The 16634-nt window shown below is 44.1% G+C and overlaps 1 pseudogene; it reads left to right on the forward strand.

Moving 5' to 3' along the window:
• Positions 1 to 6785: 6785 nt before the first annotated feature.
• Positions 6786 to 15325, forward strand: LOC139672650 (E3 ubiquitin-protein ligase RNF4-like; annotated as a pseudogene).
• The last annotated feature ends 1309 nt before the right edge of the window (positions 15326 to 16634 follow it).

Raw genomic sequence — 16634 nt, forward strand, 5'->3', positions numbered from 1 at the left:
CATGTGAGTACATCTGGTTGGAGGACTTCTGCTGGGAGGCAGAGACCTCCCTAATGTTGTACTTTCATCTCCTAGTCACCTCTTTCAGCCTGATTTTCTTCTCCTGCAACCCCATTAACCTGCCCACTAGCAAGTCTTTGAATAGTCAGACCACAGCATGATGTCACTTTGAGGAGACGGTCCCTTGAGCTGCTTACCAGCAAGTTGTAAAGTAGGGGCTCCTGCACAGGGAAGTCCTTTAAAAACATTATCCCAGCTTTAGAGCAATAAATAGAGGATAAATGCAGTGAATGTTAGACTTTCAGGAGGGTTTTCCTCTGCTTGATGTTTTGTTTGCTGGAAGAGAGATGACAGGTTGGTTCTGCCTTGGCAATGTGCTATTTCTGTCTTGTGAGCAAATCTCTCTGTTTTCCTTCTTTCTGATATCCCATGGGCAAGAACTGTCATGTCCTACTCTCTGCAGAGGGTGAGGAAATGAGTTCAGGCTGAGGATGTAGATGGAGGGCTGCCTCATCCTGGTAGCCAGCTCAAACAGCAGGGTTTATTTCTCACTTCACAACATGAGGGTACATCATGCTGGTTTCTGCTCTCCAGTACTGGGCATGCTAATGTACTTCAAACTGAAGTAGGCTCCTCCAAGCTTAGCATGGCTCTGATTGCATAACCTCCGCAATCTTGAGTAATTATCATTGCCAAGGGCTCCTCAGAATTCAGCACGAGGACTGCAGAAGCTGCAGTGCTACAGAGCAGTCCTCCTCCACCAAAACTCTTTCTCATGGGCTCTTGTGTTTCTGACCCCAAGTACTGGTGGGAGAGTGGGGAAGAGGTGGTTGGCTCACAATAAGATAGAAAATTAAAGAGCTTTGGCCTCCTTTTTTCTGTTTTGAGGCTGCAGCACTAACACACCATTTTGTCCTGCTCATCACAGCACATCTCAACTCCACTGTCCATGGAGCAGCTTGTTAAGGGAGGAGTGGTGGTCCCCACTGGCTGAGACTACAAAGCATATCCTTGGTGGTAAGCAGGTTTCACAGTGCAAACACCCTGTGTTGAAAATCAAAACTGTAGTCCTGAGTCTCGACACAGACAAGGTCATTTCTTGAATCTAAGGGTAAGGTTATGCCACCAAGAAACTGCCTTCATGAAACTAGAAAGGTAAAGGTGGCAGAGGAGACTAATTCTTGGCAGTGCATGAGATCCAGCTTCTGCAAGTGACATCCCACTTGAAGACACTGTTTGACATTAAAACCATTATGAATTCAAAACTTGCTTGCAGTGGGGGATGGGGGTCTGGGAATAGGATATTTTCCCATAGCTTGAACCACAGCTCAGCTGTGATTCTTTCTCAGCAACTCAAAAAAAAAAAAAAAAAAGAATTGCCAGATACTTAAAAAACTGAAGAGAGGAAAAAAAGCATCCACCAGGAGACAAAACCAATAGTGTGAGCTGCCAAAGAAGAACAGCAAAACCAGAAAGGGTTCTCTGGGAAAAGCTCAGAGAAGAAAAACCAAATTACTGCTGCTGCCTGGGGAAGTTAAGGGATGGATGCCCAGACCAAAGCCACAGACATACCTCAAGGCCAGAAGATTTAGTTCCCCTGCTACAGGAGCTGCCTTTCTCTTAGTCCTGTCCCTAAGCTGTGCCAGGGCAAGCTGCAGAGTCAGGAACCCTTCACTCTCTGAGGGCATTCCTCTGATGCTGCCTCTCCAGCACCATGACCCTCCATACCCGGAAAGCACCACAGACCGAGTCCATGGAGCCCTCCCATTGCCAGCACCCTCTCTTGCCCTCAGCACGGCACCCTGGAGCTGACTCACCCCTGAACTGCACTTTGCTGAGCTGTGCTTCAGCTAATTAAGCTACTTATTAGTTCAGGCTTAATGAAGTCATTCACCACTCAGTTTAATTAATAGCCATTATTAAGTATTTACCTTATCAAGGTGACAAGAGGTTCACCTGGAAAGGCCACAGTGTTAGCCTTTGTGCTAGGAAGGCTGAGATGCTGAGAGCATCCCTGTGCCAGACCCAAAACATGGGCAGTGACTGTGCCCCTCCCAGCAGGGCACAGTCCTGGGTGCAGTGCTCAGGTTCCACAGGTGTATTTGGGCTCTTCTGGGAGACCAGATTTTTATTCAGGGTCTTTTCCCAAAAGTCTTCAGGCAACTTGATGGTATGCAAATCGTCCTCATTGAGAGCTGTTGGGGTGGATGGGTGGGTGGAACAGCTCTGAAAGAATAAAAATTATTAATCCATGCTCAGTAAGCTAACATTATTGCTTATCTGGAGCACAGGACTCTGCTCTTCCAGACCAGGAAGAGCAAACTCCTAATTTTAGGCACCAAAATGTCTTTCCATTTTCTCCTGATGAAATAACTGCAGTCACTGAGCAGTAAATCCTCTTCCAGGAGAAAACCCTCAAGAGTCCATAGAGATTCACAACATTATGGACAAACAAGTGCCTCAAAAATTTACAGGTTCTTAGGAAAATAAATGTTTGTTCTGCCTGCTTCTTGGAGAGGGAAAAAGATAAACATTTAGGCAAAAAATTCTCTTCCTATCTACATAGAACACAGGTGAATATTTGCTCCAAAAAGAACAAACAGACTGGAGTTCCCCCAAAAAAGAATTATCAGAAATGAGTGCCAAAAAATCCTGCCAGAAATCTTCTGACCTGGTGCAGACCCTGGACAATAAGAAGGAGATGGGACCACCCTGCTGTAACTCTTTTGGAAATGATTCCTCTTAGCAGTGGGAGCTTCTCTTATCTCTGTGGACAATTCCCGTAGAGCCAGCTGGTGCAGTTCACCTAATCACAAGTCTGGGTTTGCTACCCTTGATTTGAAAATTGGCTTTGCCAGTGGCTCAGCTGAGGCCATGTGGAGCACTATGCTCCTGTTACTTACCTTATAGGTTTTAAAGGCAGTCAGTGATTTACCTGCAAAGGCCCACCATGTCCCAGCAGTCTATCAAGGTTTCCATGTGTGACCTTGGTCCTGGGAACAGAAGTGATGGGAAAAAATGCCCAGGGAAGGAAAAGCTGAGAGGCTTGTTTTTTTTTTTGTTTTGTTGTGGGGCTTTTTGTTTGTTTTTGTTTTTGTTTTAAATAAAAGGAAAATTTTATTTTGTTGCCCATCCATGTGCTTACAGCAGCAAACCTGGGCCCTTCCATGTGAACCACTGGGCTCGGGACATGTGGCTAGCTGCAATGAAATGCATGTTTCAGGAGGCATTTTTATCTTCTGCTTTCCCCAAAAGAAGTTACTGGTATTTTGTTGGAGTCTGTTGGACTATTTAAGAGACAGAAGTCAAAAGTCACTGACCACGATTTCTGACAGTAGATTCAAAGCAGGTTAAAATCTCTCCTTCTCTATGAAATTTTCATTGCTGAATTATAACGAATTCTGATACTTTTGTGGACAATAAAAAAACTCCAACATGAAAGAGAAAATGAATTATAATTCAGAATGATTCTTCATAAAAATCATATATTGTTTAATTATGACCACAAGGGCTATTTGATTCTGAGACAAGAATGGTTACCATAGTGACCTGATCCTTAAAGATAATTTTTGCCTAACACTGTAAAAACTGTTGTATAATACCTGCCTTCACAGAAAGCAATTTATGAAGATGCATTTTCCAGGTGTTAGGCCTTGAGTATGAAAAAGCAACAGAGGCTGTATGGAAAAACACTACCCATTCGGTTACTGCCTGAAGAACCTTATGTGCACATTTCCCTACAAGCACACTCATAGATGTTGTTTCATTTTCAGAGCAAGGTACAAATCTTGCTCAGCTTTCAAGCCCATGTAGACTCTGCAGAAGGATTTCAAACCTCTGTGGAGAATAAGAAAAAACTGAGAGAAGGAAATCAGATACATGTTTATTCTGCAGAACAAGCCACCCATTGCCTACCATCAGGGAGGTAAAAAAATGTTTTTACTTACTCTGAACAGTCTTAACATGTATTTCTCTAATAGACCTGCACTTCCCTGTGAAGATTTTGGGAAACATATCTGAAGTCATAATCTTTGCTGGAATCAAACAAAGGCACATATTAACACATGAAATGAAACGCAATCCTCAGTGAGATTAGTATTATTTGTCACCAATAACATGTTTTGGGGGCTTCTTTTGGTGATCCTTGTCTATTTCCCTGCATCCCTATGGTGGATTTAGAGGGACTGGTCTGTGGGGTTGCTCTGGGGACTGCAGCCCTGTCCTTGTGCCAAGCCATGTGGGAAGTCAAGTGTCTCACTCTCTGCACTGATAACCCACCACACATCCCTGGCAGGGTAGCGCACGAGGACAATGCAGCCTCTTTCCATGGAGTGCCCCTGGCAGAGAAACTGACTGCCCATGGGCAGGAGCCCTGTGAGCAGCCACAGCCATGGTGGTGGGGCTGATGGACTAGGCTGGTCACTGCACCTCTGCTGCCTCATGGAGTCCTGTTGTTTGTTTACCCACTACTCGAAATCATTTTGCTTGTTAAAGACAGTAACTCAGAGAGAGAGAGGCAGCACAGACCCAGATGAGGAGACAAGTGGGTTTTCTCATGTTATTGTGCAGTTTCTTCTGATTGCTCTGCAGCTGGCTACTTTGGTATAAGACATACTATACATTCACGCTTCTTAAATCACTTTATGGCCCTTGCTCTGATGCCCATGGTAGCCCTGATTTGGGAGACTACAGAGCTGACAACCCCTGACCAGTAAACTGTGCACTTCCTGAGGTGTCTTTTCTTGCCAAACATTCCTGGCAAACCATAGCCAATCATGTGGAAATGCCGATACGGTACCTCCAGGTGATTAATATACCAAGCCAGCTCAGTGTGAGCTTAATTTGAGCTGTTGGCTATAATTAACCTTTTATTTTTGAAAGTTAATTGATGCCAACTTCTTCCTTCCCAAAAGGGAAAGGCAGGCAACGTTTCAGAGGCCTTACACCTTTCTTCAAAGCTGGCCCACATGGGAGAAGATAAAACAGGCATGTGGCCTTTACAGCTTTTCTGGGATGTGTAGAGGTGGGGCAGGAATTTTCTCTTCATCCCACCACTGAGTGATGAATATATTCAATAGCAACTTTAATTAAAAAGTGTTGGGCCTTATAGTAAAGGTCTCCCAGCCCCTTGCTGTGATTGTCTAGCAGTGGTGAGATCAAGCCCCATAGCTCTCAAATGTTAACTTACCAAGAGCTGCCTTTCCTTTTCTCAGTGTTCCCTCCTCCCTTGCCCCTGAAGACACATTCCTGCCAGAAGCCATCCAGTCCTGCCCCAAAATACAAGTGGTGCCAAGTCCACTCAGCCAACTTCGACTGTACCTGGAGCATGAGTGGACAGGGTCCCTTGCTTTAACATGTGGGATGTTTCATACACCAGTAAATCCACTTGTGCTTTATCTCAGCTTAAATACTTTCGCTTTCCAAAAATGTTGAGCCCAAAGGGCAGAGGTTTAGACAAGAAAAATCATAAATGGGATTTAACACTTGATATAAAAATGCTAGAGTGCTAGAGCAATTCCAAATATACGTTTTATAGTTGAATAATTAAGTACATTGTGCCAGTCTCCAGGCACTGAATATGAAAAATGAAGGATGCCGATACAATAACCAAAATAAGCCTTTGCTTTGGTTACCAGACACAGGATTGAGAAAAATGGGAAAGTCGCCTTCTCCCATCCTTAAACACTCAACACTTTGACAATTACCTAAAAGCAACAGTTGAATAAAAAAGACATTTTTGTTAAAAAATTATCCTCCTCATGTAGAACATGAGATAAAAATATACTTACACAACCCACAGCACTGGATGAATTCCCACCATCCTCCCCACACCCGAGAGGGCCCATGGGACCAGAGGCTGAGGAGCATCCCTGCAACTGGCTGAGATAGGGCTGAGACAGGGGCTCTGCCTCCCTCAGGAGCCCCAGCTGACCCCGCTGAATGCAGCTCCAGTGGCAGACTGGTTAGAAGGCAAACTGAATTTTAATTTTAACTTTTTTTGCTGTATCACCTTTCGTAGCAGAGCCGGGCCTTGGAAGGAAGGTGCTGCCTTTGGGGGCAGAGCAAACCTCCTCATGGCTCTGCTGTGAAATGCTGAGAGAGGAGTAGTTGAATGCCTTAAATGTCAAAACTTCAGAGAGTTGAAATAAGGATCTAAATTGCTAGATTTTCAGTCATGGGGGTTCTTTAGCTGTGGAAAGTCTGCAGTGTTACCCAGGCTGCAGGGGAGGGAGGTGGGTATCTCCCTGTGCTCTGCCCTGGCCAGGCCCCACCCGGAGTGCTGTGTCCGGCACACGCAGGATCTGCCTGTTCCAGTGGGGCTGGAGGAGCCACGGACATGCTCAGGGGACTGGAGCAGCTCTCCTCTGTGGCCAGGCTGGGAAAGCCAGGGCTGTCCACTCTGGAGAGCAGCAGGCCCTGGGGAGGACTCACTGCAGCCTTCCAGGGCCCAAAGGAGGCAGAGAGTCATCGGAGAAAGTCAAACAGGTTTCGACTAGAAGAGGAGACATTTGAATCAGATGTCAGGAAGAGCTGTGAGGGTGGAGAGGCACTGGAGCAGGCTGCCCAGAGAGGTGTGGATGCCCCGTCCCTGGTAGGTCCCATTCCAGGCCAGACTGGACAGGGCCCTGAGCACCCGGATCACGTGGGTGGCATCTCTGCCCATGGCAGGGCACTGGAACCAGGTGATCTTCAAGGTGCCTTCCAAGACAAGGAATTCTGAAACTCCATGAGGGTGCAAAGTGGACTCCCGCTACCTGGCCATGGAATGTTACCAAACGGTTGCCATGGGGAGTGCAGTTCCAAGGGCTCCGGCGACCAGGAGTCAGTTAGGTCAGTTGACGGATTCTCTGCTGCGCAGCAGACGTGGAGTATCTGTCTTCTCCATCTCACGTGAGAACAGAAGGTGATTTGCTGACATTTGTGTGAAAAACTCCAGACTGTCTGTGCAGGTGAATGCAGGTGATTTTTGAAGAGGCTTCTGAGGCTGAGGGGCTGCTCTGGACTCCAGGTCCGGCTGCAGGTGGGATTGAGTACAGAACTCAGGGACTTCCCCTCTAGTTCTGGGCAGAAAGTAGTGACTCAGAAGTGGGAATCTTGGAGTGGGGGGATGTTTAAGAGAACAGGCTTTCCAGATACATAATCTCTACTCTATTTTTCTGATAGGTTTGGATGAACAGCATTCTCTGAGCCCAAGAAATCAGAGCTCAGTAGCAGTGTGCTTCCAAAAGGAGTCTAAGGGATTGACCACAGTAGCTTCCCTGACATTCCTATTTTGGTGTTTGTCCTGCTTACTTTTCCAGTGGTTTTAGATCACAAAACACTATGAGCACAGTAAGTACTTTACTACTCAATGCAAATCTGATTCTTGAAACATGTTTTCTGGGGTACTTCTGGAAGGGATTTCGAGAGTTTGTATCAAGTGCACAGGAACAGAAGCCTTTTAAAACTTCATGTATCTTCATGTTCTGGGATATGGAAGATTTTTTTAATCTCTCTGGCTGCTTGCAATAGTTCAGAAGTGCTTACAGTGTAAGCAACAACTTGATAGAATTGTGAACTCCTCATTTGCAAGCCTTTGGGACAAGCTTTTTCTTGGTGAGGAAACTGACGGGAGATCAGGGGTGATGTCTTTTCCTTGATGCAATGGGCTCTGGTAGGAATGGCCTATAGCACCATTTGGTGCATATTCCAGCCCTTGTGGGAATGTTTTCTGTATCCTCATTGGTGTTGCAAAAATGAGGGCCATGTTAATATCATTCCCATAGAAAATGCTACGGCTTTGTTCTCTCTCAGAGGCAGCGAAAGCGCTGAGGAGGAACAGTTGATTCCAGACAATCTCAAAAACGAAGGAGACTGCTGGCTTCTAGTGCAGGTGAATCTTCAGAAGCAGAGCCAATAGACCCCAGAGAAAGCGGTATGTTTTCTTTTGAGCTTGGTAGGAAGCTTCTGGAGGGTTGGGATCCGGTTGAACATGTACTTTTGCCACTTTCTAGGCTCTTTACTGGGGAAGAAGGGAAACCTTGAATTTTAGGAAGCACTCAGTATGGCATCTCTAATCAACAAGCCTTACAACTGTTTTAGTTTATTATTGAGCTGTGATACATTTGCCAGTCACTAATGAGAGATGAGCTGTGTTGGAAAGGTCCTCAAGTGCTGCTCAAAATCTGAATGTCTGCTCTGCTGAGCTGACAGTTACTGCAGCTGCCACTACAGAGGGTGGCAAACTAAGTTTGGGATCTTAACCAAGGTAAGGAAAAGCTTGTCATCCCTGAAGGGGATATGTACAGCATGGTACTGTAAAATTAGGGTACTCTCTATGATTATGGTTTTGATGTGAGTCTTTTATTCTGTGTGCTAAACATACCCCTGTGTTAGATGGATCCTTTTTTGCTATGTACCTCCCGTGAGCTGTTGTCATCCAACAGAACTGTGTGAGGAGCTCAGCTGTTGTTCCTCTTGAACTGCCCCTTGCAGGAAAGAGGGCTGGTAATGCTCTCTGTGGACTGTTGAGGGCAAACCTTGAGTGAAATGCTGGATGTGTTCCTCAAGAGAAGAGACCCAGGGCGCGGTTGAATCCAACCTTGGCCTGTTCCATAGTGGCGGTTCATTTAATTCCTCTGAAATGTCTGATCTTGATTCTAACCTTCTATTTTTCAGGTTTTGAAGTCATAGACCTCACAGATGAATCTTCTGAGCCTGAAGTCAGAGACCTAACTGATGATGATTTGATTGTGGTAAGTAGTGAATGGCACACTCCCCTCCATCTTGAACTCAGATTTCTCTTGTGCTCCTAGGCTTGTCTTTTGGCATCTAACTAGGTATCTCTCTGAGTATCACTTGCAGAGAGTGGAAGAGTAACCTAAAACAGCTTATTGCTCCAGTGATTTAAAGAGAAAGCAAAGGAGAGTACAGGAAGTCTTTGACTTCCCAAATAAGAAACGTTTAGCTGCAACATCAGCTTAAGGCACTGAGGTGCCAAATGCAACTGCAGATGACTGGGGTACAAACTGTTTATTGCTTTATGAAGTCTTTAAATAAATTACTTTTTTTAAACTTTTCGATTTTCCCTGCAGTTTGAAAGAACAGTCTTTTATCCAGCCCAAAGTGTAGTTTATCCCCTCAGTTTTGAGATGCCACTGCTGCCACGCAAACATGCAACAGGCATAGCATGAGGGTATCTGCTGAGAGGGCTATTCCTGAGCCTTTGCAAAGCAAAGGCCTCAAACTCTTTGACAGAATCTGCATGACCTAACTCCAGTTCTACCAAAAGTGGGTTTTGGATTTCCTTTCTTCAGCAACTTTTAATCTAACACAAAGTGTTTATGGCTACCACAGCTGATTTTGCCATTTTGGGAGATAAAGAGGGAAACAAAAACCTCCAGCCAAAATCCAGCTAGGGAATTGAAACAGGGGAGCAGGGTGTTCAGGTGATTCCTAAGCTGCCTCCATTTCTACCCCATTGCAGCATCAGGAGCAGAGCCAGCAGCACCCACTTCTTTCCAGAGAAGCAGATAATTCAATAGTGCTACTTCCAAGTGATGATGAAGAGGAACCAAGAGATTTTGATGGGTATTTGGAGATAAAATGTCTCTCTAAAGTATAATTTTTGATATACAGTAGAAGCATGTATTTGCCAAGCTTTTGGTATCTAGAATATAATAGGATGTCTGCAAGAGATGTAATTAAAAATCCAAACAACCTGCAAAATCCGGCAGAAAGGTTCCTTCTCTGTTTATGACATCATTGTTTCTTACAGAATGGCTTCCCATATGCTGAAATGCTTGCAGTACATAAAAAATCTGGAAATGAGTGGGTTGCTGGGCTGAGATGTTTCTAAATTGGAACTGGGAATGTTTAAATTTCTGACATTTTATCTATCAGTAACCCTCAATGGACAGTGAAATTAATGGCTGCATGTTCTTTCTGGTTCTCTTCTCTCCAGCACATGGCCAGCAAGTGTATTTAGTTCCCTGATTTGGGAGAATGAGAGCTCACAGGTAAGGATGTGTGTGTTGTCATCCTGTCTGTGCTGAGGCAGAGGGAACAGGGCAGAGGGGGAGCTGCACAACTCAGTTGTCTTCTGTGGGGTGCTACAGTCAGCTGGCTTGCAGCACAGACTTTGCTTTGGAGCTCATACTACTGTGGCTCCCCTAAGTCACTTTATTGTGATGTATGTAGAGGGAGAAACCCTTTCCACCATGGCCCTGGAAAATCTGTGGGTTACTTATAGTTCTTGTGATTATTGACAAATTGCAGATACTGCAAGTTGTAGATGTCTGGTGTGAATGGAGCAGCAAACTGGAATTGTTTACTCCCAGTCCCTATTGTGGTTTCCTTTTTTCAGCAGCTGCTCATCTTTCACACAGAGTTTATGGCAATCACAGCTGAATTTGCCCATTTTGGGGAAAAAGGGGGAAAGAAACATGTCCAGCTCCAAATGCCATTAGAGAACTGAAAGAGAGGTGTATTGAGGAGTGTGTTGAGGTGGGTCCTAAGTTGCCTCTGTTTCTACCCCAAAGCAGCAGTGGCAGCAGAACCAGCAACGCCTACAAGTTTATAGAGCAGGAGATAATTCAGCAGTGCTCCTGATGAGTGACAATGAAGAGGAACAAGGAGATTATGATGAGTATGTGGGAGATAAAGTCTCTCTCTGAAGTCTAATTTCTACTCTGTAGTAGAAACCTGGTTTTGCCAAGCTTTGAGGACCTGCTTGATCCTGTGTGGAAAAATTTGACTTGAAATATAGCTGTCTGTTTGGAATGCAACTAACTAAAAAAACCCCCAAACAAAACCCAACCAGCAAAATCCATCAGAAACCTTTCTTTTCTGTTCATTAAGTCATTACTGAAAGTTTCTTACAGAATGGCTGGAGTTACCCTGCAGTATATAAAAATTCTAGGAATGATTGGGTTGCTGGGCTGAGATGTTTCTAAATTGGAACTGGGAATGTTTAAATTTCTGACATTTTATCTATCAGTAACCCTCAATGGACAGTGAAATTAATGGCTGCATGTTCTTTCTGGTTCTCTTCTCTCCAGCACACGGCCAGCAAGTGTATTTAGCTCTCTGACTTGGGAGGATGAGAACTCAGAGGTAAGGATCTGCGTGTTGTCATCCTGTTGCGCTGAGGCAGAGGGAACAGGGCAGAGGGGGAGCTGCACAACTCAGTTGTCTTCTATGGGGTGCTACAGTCAAGCCGGCTTGAAGTACAGACCTTGCTTTGGAGATCATACTGCCATGGCTCCCCAAGTCACTTTTTTTTATTGTATGTAGAGGGAGAAACCCTTTCCACCATGGCCCTGGAAAATCTGTGGGTTACTTATAGTTCTTACTCTGACAGACTGATTGCAGATACTGCAAGTGTAGATTTCAGGTGGCAACAGAGCAGCAAACTGGAATTCTTTCTTCCAAATTCCTGTTGTAGTTTCCTTTTTTCAGCAGCTGCTCATCTTTCACACAGTGTTTATGGTTATAACAGATGAATTTGCCTGTTTTGGGGTAAAAAGTGGGGAAGAAACATGTCAGCCCCAAATGTCATTAGAGAACTGAAAGAGAGGAGGAGGGTATTCAGGTGGTTCCTAAGCTGCCTCTGTTTCTACCCCACTGCAGCAGTTGCGACAGAACCAGCAACACCCACGTTTTTATAGAGCAGCAGATAATTCAGCAGTGCTCCTGATGAGTGACAATGAAGAGGAACAAGGAGATTATGATGAGTACGTGAGAGATAAAGTCTCTCTCTGAAGTCTAATTTCTACTCTGTAGTAGAAACCTGGTTTTGCCAAGCTTTGAGGACCTGCTTGATCCTGTGTGGAAAAATTTGACTTGAAATATAGCTGTCGGTTTGGAATGCAACTAAGTAAAAAAAAAACCAAACAAACCAACCAGCAAAATCCATCAGAAACCTTTCTTTTCTGTTCATTAAGTCATTACTGAAAGTTTCTTACAGAATGGCTGGAGTTACCCTGCAGTATATAAAAATTCTAGGAATGATTGGGTTGCTGGGCTGAGATGTTTCTAAATTGGAACTGGGAATGTTTAAATTTCTGACATTTTATCTATCAGTAACCCTCAATGGACAGTGAAATCAATGGCTGCATGTTCTTTCTGGTTCTCTTCTCTCCAGCACACGGCCAGCAAGTGTATTTAGCTCTCTGATTTGGGAGGATGAGAACTCAGAGGTAAGGATCTGCGTGTTGTCATCCTGTCTGTGCTGAGGCAGAGGGAACAGGGCAGAGGGGGAGCTGCACAACTCAGTTGTCTTCTGTGGGGTGCTACAGTCAGCTGGCTTGCAGCACAGACTTTGCTTTGGAGCTCATACTACTGTGGCTCCCCTAAGTCACTTTATTGTGATGTATGTAGAGGGAGAAACCCTTTCCACCATGGCCCTGGAAAATCTGTGGGTTACTTATAGTTCTTGTGATTATTGACAAATTGCAGATACTGCAAGTTGTAGATGTCTGGTGTGAATGGAGCAGCAAACTGGAATTGTTTACTCCCAGTCCCTATTGTGGTTTCCTTTTTTCAGCAGCTGCTCATCTTTCACACAGAGTTTATGGCAATCACAGCTGAATTTGCCCATTTTGGGGAAAAAGGGGGAAGAAACATGTCCAGCTCCAAATGCCATTAGAGAACTGAAAGAGAGGTGTATTGAGGAGTGTGTTGAGGTGGGTCCTAAGTTGCCTCTGTTTCTACCCCAAAGCAGCAGTGGCAGCAGAACCAGCAACGCCTACAAGTTTATAGAGCAGGAGATAATTCAGCAGTGCTCCTGATGAGTGACAATGAAGAGGAACAAGGAGATTATGATGAGTATGTGGGAGATAAAGTCTCTTTCTGAAGTCTAATTTCTGCTCTATGGTAGAAACCTGGTTTTGCCAAGCTTTGAGGACCTGCTTGATCCTGTGTGGAAAAATTTGACTTGAAATATAGCTGTCGGTTTGGAATGCAACTAAGTAAAAAAAAACCCAAACAAACCAACCAGCAAAATCCATCAGAAACCTTTCTTTTCTGTTCATTAAGTCATTACTGAAAGTTTCTTACAGAATGGCTGGAGTTACCCTGCAGTATATAAAAATTCTAGGAATGATTGGGTTGCTGGGCTGAGATGTTTCTAAATTGGAACTGGGAATGTTTAAATTTCTGACATTTTATCTATCAGTAACCCTCAATAGACAGTGAAATCAATGGCTGCATGTTCTTTCTGGTTCTCTTCTCTCCAGCACACGGCCAGCAAGTGTATTTAGCTCTCTGATTTGGGAGGATGAGAACTCAGAGGTAAGGATCTGCGTGTTGTCATCCTGTCTGTGCTGAGGCAGAGGGAACAGGGCAGAGGGGGAGCTGCACAACTCAGTTGTCTTCTGTGGGGTGCTACAGTCAGCTGGCTTGCAGCACAGACTTTGCTTTGGAGCTCGTACTGCCGTGGCTCCCTAAGTCACTTTTTTATGGTGTATGTAGAGGGAGAAACCCTTTCCACCATGGCCCTGGAAAAGCTGTGGATTCCTTATAGTTCTTACGCTGACAGACCAATTGCAGATACTTCAAGTTGTAGATGTCTGGTGTGAATGGAGCAGCAAACTGGAATTGTTTTCTCCCAGTCGCTGTTGTGGTTTCCTTTTTTCAGCAGCTGCTCATCTTTCACACAGTGTTTATGGCAATCACAGCTGAATTTGCCCATTTTGGGGAAAAAGGGGGAAGAAACATGTCCAGCCCCAAATGCCATTAGAGAACTGAAAGTGAGGAGGAGGGTGTTGAGGTGGGTCTGTTTCTACCCCACTGCAGCAGTGGCAGCGGAGCCATCAACACCCAATTATTTGTTTTCAGCCAGCAGCTAATTGACTCCTGCTTTGAATGTTCTTAAGCAAAACAAGAGTGCAATAACCACCCATTCCTCCTTGTAACTGCATTGTTGATCTGCTGTTTGCATGCAACACCAGGGGTGCACACCAAAGTCTAATTGTGTTTTCTCTCTCTTTTCCATTATGCATTGATGAAGCTTCTTGAAGGTGAGTAGATGTTTTACAGTTGATCATGGAATTGTCCTAAATTTAGTCATTATTTTTTGTTTGTCTTTACTAAGAAACTTGAGTGGCATGGATTGAAAGTGTTTAGCAGAAGGCAAAGAACAGTTCTAAAGGCTCTGGCCAGTGTCTTAGAGAATGGATCCAATCTGTGTCTGATAGCCACTACCAGACAAAGTGGAAAATCCCTACAATGAAAGTTGTAGCTGGATACTTATGCGGGAGGGAACTTTAATTTAGTGATGCTTTCTTTAATTGGTTAGTGCTTGATTAGTGTTACTTGGACACTGGAGTTGTAGAGATCATTGTTGCCTGCGATTTCCGAGAGTTAAAAAGCAACCAGCACTTCCTGACCCCTTGAACGTTAGAGACCAAGCCATTAAAAAGTGATCTCCTTTGAAACTGGGCAATATAACTCCATTTCCGAGTTACTTTAAGTCAAGAAGCAGATGATGACAATTTCTAAGCAGACACTGCTTCAAGTCTTTTTGTAATTTCCAAGGACTGTGCTTCGCAAGACTCATTGGATAGAAACTGCCTTTCAGTGTGGAGGTCTGGTTTAACACGGACTAAAAGAGTGCATCAGTTTAGTATCATGCAGCAACAAAGAAGCACAGCAGCTCTGGAAAGAACAGTTTTAGATTTAAGCATCTCTTCCATCTCTTCTGAAACTTTCTGAACAAAGCACTCTGTGTTTTACCAGGCCATTTTATTGTTTATGTGCTAAGTTGTTGTGCTCCTTGGAAACTTGACTGCAGTCCTCCTTCTCCCTTATCACACAGCAGTTGTTGCCCTTCCTCGCCATGGGATTGTAGGAGACCCTGTTAGGAAGAATTGGGTGAGGGAGTTTCCCTTTATGGGGCAGATTTATTCACAGGTAGTGCAACTCTATGGAACTGATGACACTGAGAGTCTCTCAGGTCACATTTTTAGCTGTTTGTAGGGTGAATAGAGGAAATGTTTTGTGACAGTCTGTAACAGAAGACTCACAATATCTGGAAGGGTTCAGCCTTAGTTTTAGGAAATTAGTTTGTTTAAGATTGCTTTTAACCCAGATGAAAATGATAAGTTAAAAATAGGAACCATTACAGTTTATTTATAATAATGCATTTCAAGGATAGTTCCAGGAAAAGAGAATAATAGTTTTAACTAATCAAAATTAAATTACAGAATATGAACAACAAAGAAGAAATGTTACACTAGGAAGCCAGCAGCAGTCAGACAACTCTGTACTGAGTAGCAGTGATGAAGATGAAGCAACAGATAATGATGAGTATGTGACTGAATTTTTTGCCTTTTTGTTTTTTTAATTCTTTTTGTTATAGAGAGAGGACTAAGTTGTACTTCCATGGCCAGGCTTATCTTTGAAGCCTTCACTTACTCTACTTATTTCTTTCCTTCTTCCACATTCCCTGATGATCAAATAATACCATTTGCACTTCAGGAGAAAAAGGCAGCCTGAGGCAGATGCACAACTTTGCACAGAAACTTAAAGACAAGTATGGGGGTATGGCAGGGAAGGGGATTAGTGACAGGCCATAGCTCAGAATGTATTGCATTTACTTTTCCTGCCAAGCTCTAGTAGTTAAGTTAGATATGGAAATACTCTCACTGGTCTCAATGAGGCTTGGTATTATGAGACTGGCAGGCAGCAGCCAGACAAATTCCATGCAGGTTTTAACAAAGCTGGTGTGCTTTGAAGCTTTTGTTTTGCTGAAAGGCAGCATAGGAGAGAACTTGAGTATGGTACTTTTGGATGTCAGGTCTTAAATAAGTGACCTAAAAGACTTCTCCTATCCTAGACCATTTTGCCAGTGAATTTGTAGATGTTTCAATGTTGGTTGTTAAGTATGGCAGTGAACAAATCCTACCACTTGATTAATATAAAAAAGAGAATATTAAGTTCCTTGAGTCTCAAGCTTCTCTGTTGCTGAGTGCACTTTCCTACTCTGTTTAGGTCAGGCTGAAAGAGCTCAGTGCTGCTGCATTTAACATTGACCATGGTTTCCTTCCTGGGGCTGGAGCTTGTTAGAGCTGTCTGCAGAGTTACTCTGTAGCATCAGACCTCCTTCCCTTCAGGAATGAATAGTTCCCAGAGGCCAGCTCGATGCTTCAGTCACAAAGCTGTTATTGATGACCTGTTAGAGATCAAAGTTGCCATACATAGACTGCTCAGTGCTAGAGACTCCTGTTATTTCAAATCCTAGAGCAGGGGAACTGACTGTACCTTTCTTCTAATGAAAACCAAGGTGCTGTTTCCTTTGGGACAGGGAGACCTGAACTCCTCATTACATGCAGCAAACTGAGAGAGTTAGAGGTTTACAGGGTTCTTCAAAAGAAATGCATCATGGGCAGTCAGTGCAGTCAGTGTTTTTGGATAATTACATGACATTTTATGATCAGAAACCCTTGATGTGCACTGATACTGATGGCTACACGTTCTTTCTTGTTCTGTTCTCTCTAGGGCACGGCCAGCAGGTACTATTAGGTGTCCAATTTGCATGGACTTTTACTCAGAGGTAAGCATCCATATGTTGTCATCCTTTCTGCTTTGTGGGAAAGGGGAGGGGCAAAGGGTGAGCTGTGCAACACAGTTGTCTTATGTGTGATGCTACAGGC

This window comes from Pithys albifrons, chromosome 5 (assembly GCF_047495875.1).
Source record: "Pithys albifrons albifrons isolate INPA30051 chromosome 5, PitAlb_v1, whole genome shotgun sequence".
Taxonomy (NCBI): domain Eukaryota; kingdom Metazoa; phylum Chordata; class Aves; order Passeriformes; family Thamnophilidae; genus Pithys; species Pithys albifrons.